Here is a 3646-nt window from a genome sequence, read left to right as displayed (position 1 = left end):
CTCCACAAAATCATGTGTTTTTCTTTTCAGCGACGAAGCATTTTTGTCACTAATTGTCTTCTTCAGCGACGAAACCATTTTCATCACTAAAAGCATGACAACAGCACCTTTAGCGACGAAAAAATTTCATCGCTGTAGCTCCATTTTTTTTGTGCCTACACTTTTGATTGGCGCCCATAATTCAGCACCCTCTATAGCGACGAAATCTATGTTTCGTCTCTAAATGTATCTATAGTGACGAATTTAGTTTTGTCGCTATTCATTGCCTTTAGTGACGAATTTGAGTTCGTCGCAGATGCTCCACACAAATCTTGTGTTTTTCTTTTCAACAACGAAGTATTTTCGTCGCTAATTGTCTCCTTCAGCGACGAAATATGTTTCGTCACTAAAAGCATAATTACTAGCACCTTTAGCAACGAAATTGTTTCGTCGCAAAAAACTAGAATTTTTTGCGACAAAAAAAGTCGTCGCTGTAGATCCATTTGGTTTCGCGCCTGCCCTTTAGTTTCATGCCTCTAATTCACCACCCCCTATAGTGACGAAATCAATATTTCATCGCTAAATGTTACCAATTTTTTATAAATAGCGACGAAATATAAATTTCGTCGCTATATGGTACTTTTTTGCGGCGAAAAAATTTTCCTCACTAAAATTCGTCACTGTAGTTACATTTTGTTGTAGTGTTAAAAATTACTATTAACAAGAGAGAAGATCATTTTCCTTTCTTGGCCTTCATTTCTGTACATTGAAACTTTCTCATGTAAATCTTGGGTCTCTAATCTCATATTCAACTCTTCCACAAACGTTGTATAGATCAACAAGAAGCAGAAATAAAAAGATCAAAGAGAACAATGGAGGGTGAGATAAACAACTTCATAAAGGTATGGTTCTTAGTCTTGGTATGTCTTTCTTATTGCTATGCAATTAGTAAGATAGTCTCCAAAGGTCCTTCAAGACTCCTTTGTGTTCTCCCAATAGTCTGTATCTTCCTCTTCCTTCCTCTTAGCCTCCATACCATTCATCTTGGAGGTACAATTGCTTTTTTCCTTGCTTGGCTTGCCAATTTCAAGCTCTTACTATTTGCTTTTGGTAAAGGCACTTTGTGTTCTGACCCATCAATCTCTCTTGGACACTTTGTTGCTCTTGCTGGCCTTCCCATCAAGATCCAACAAAACACAAGCCCAAAACCATTAGAGAAACCCCAAAACACCCAAAATAAGATAAATTTTTCTCCACTAAAGTCACATTTAAATGGCCATAATATAATAATCCCACCTCCAAAACAAATAGAGAAACCCAAAAAATACCAAAAATAAATTAAACCCATTTCCACCAATTTCACATCTAAATGGCCAAAACAAAGAAAACCCAACTTCCAAATAGACCAAAGAAGGCCATATATCCCTTCTTAATTATGCCATTAAGTGTATCCTTATGGTTATTATGTTTCGTGTCTATGACTATGGTGATCAAATCCATCCAAAGCTCATATTGATCCTCTATTGCTTTCACATATACTTTTCCCTTGAGATCATTCTAGCCATAGTGGCAACCTTGGCTCAAGCCCTGGTAGGACTAGAGCTAGAGCCACAATTCAATGAGCCATACCTCTCCACTTCACTACAAGACTTTTGGGGTAGGAGATGGAATCTCATGGTCACCAGTATCCTACGTGTCACCATATACAATCCCACCCACCGCTCAATGACGTGTCATCAGCCACAAGTGGGCCTCACTGCTTGCTGTCTTCACCACATTTGTAGTATCAGGGCTCATGCATGAGCTCATTTTCTACTACATGGGGCGCTTGAGGCCCACGTGGGAGATCATGTGCTTCTTTCTCCTACATGGTTTTTGTTTGGTGGTTGAGATTGTCTTGAAGAAGTCATTTTTTACCGCTGGCGGTGGGTGGAGATTGCCTTGTCTAATTTCGGGAACATTGACATTAGGATTCGTGATCAATACCTCATTATGGTTGTTCTTCCTCAATACCTCTGGTCTAAGGTTGATAGGGGTTTTGGAGAGTGCGCTTTATTTTATGAGTATCTAAATAATGTTACTCATTCATTTAAGGAATCGTAACTAAGTTTTACCTATGTTTGAAGTGAAATAGAAGCAACAAAAAAATTATGGAAGCAATAATTATCTCATCCACCTTATAAATCTACAGTTTCTGAGAAATCATGAAGAGTGAGCAGAATATGAAGTAAAATTCTCAAACATAGGGATACAAGGAATAGGGTTAAAACTCCTTGGAGTTAGTAAATTGCATTGTAGGAGGAAATTTAATGTGGTTGCCACTTGCCAGATATTGTATTTGCAATTCTCAATGAAATGTAGCTTTGAATTTATTGTAATAATTTTTTTTTATTCTATGATATATAGTTTTGACTTTTGACTGAGTTTTGTTATGTGGCAAGTTGCTGTCACACATGATAATTATATGCCAACTTGCCAAGTTTCTTTTAAAATATATATATATATATATATATATATATATATATATATATATTTGAGTAACATAGACTAAGTGGTTAATTAGTGCTGTATGCCAATAATTAATTCTCAACACTAGTAGAAATTTTAAGGCGAGTTGCATTGCTTTCAATGGGAAATGTAATTTAACAAAAAAAAAAAAAAAACGATATCTGTAAGACAACTTCTTAGGTTATTTGAATGGGAAATATGAGCAAAGCGAAGTAAATAAAATTTGGGTGCTGATAATGGGTGTTAATGGATTATTTTTAAGAAAGTTTTAATATTACTTTTATGGAAGATATAAAAAGCTGTCAAAAGAATTAATAACTTTTTTTATAAAAATTTTCTAAAAATAGTTCATAAACTAATGTTTTAAGACATTTGTCAACTTAATTTTCCCATAAAAATTAGTAAATTGAGAAAACTCTTCAACATCTCACCTTAAAGTTCCTCAAATTCAAATACCTAGACTATAGGTTATGTTTGGTAACAGTTTTTGAAGAAAAAATAGAAAATACTAAAATATGTTGTTACTAGGATTTGAACTCTAATGCTAAATCATTAAATGAGACGGATTGATTAAATCAAATGCGTGTTTTCATTGACTTTTGAAAACTAAATACTACAAACAAGCATTTTACATATTTTCAGTTTCCTTTTCAAATTGAGTTTTGAAAACAGTTTTTATTTTATGTCCATTTTGGGTTGCCAAACAAGTTTTTTAATCTCAAAAATAGAAAATTGTTTTTAAAAATATAAAATAAGGGAAAAAAATAGTTACCAAACACACCCTAAGAAAGTTTGTCTTTATTAGATAAATACCACAAACACAACTTTTTTATTTAATATTTTTCAAAATTCATTATTGACGTGGTTGACTTAAAAATAGACACAATTTTTTACTTGAAGCTGTCACTATTTTTTTTTCACCGCTCACAATTAATCATTGCAGTAATTATGAAAAGTATTGTGAAAAAATTGTGCATAGCATTATTAGTGTAGATCTTTTCATCCTCTCCTCCTGAATGTTGTTGAAATCAAAGTACCTAAACTTAAGTCTTGTAATTAAAAAGTACCCTAAGCATTGCACCTGATCCTGATCCAAATCATTCACTTCTAATATTTAGCTTGAGGCCCACTACATTATCACATTGAAGGTCCTTTAGAA

General features: G+C 33.7%; 1 pseudogene; it reads left to right on the top strand.

The window, feature by feature from the left end:
• The first annotated feature begins 848 nt into the window (after positions 1-848).
• LOC142616947 (acyl-CoA--sterol O-acyltransferase 1-like) lies at positions 849-2082 on the top strand (annotated as a pseudogene).
• The last annotated feature ends 1564 nt before the right edge of the window (positions 2083-3646 follow it).

This window comes from Castanea sativa, chromosome 11, assembly GCF_040712315.1.
Source record: "Castanea sativa cultivar Marrone di Chiusa Pesio chromosome 11, ASM4071231v1".
Taxonomy (NCBI): domain Eukaryota; kingdom Viridiplantae; phylum Streptophyta; class Magnoliopsida; order Fagales; family Fagaceae; genus Castanea; species Castanea sativa.
The sequence above is the reverse complement of the archived record's forward strand: the minus strand, read 5'-3'. Positions and strand labels throughout refer to the sequence as shown.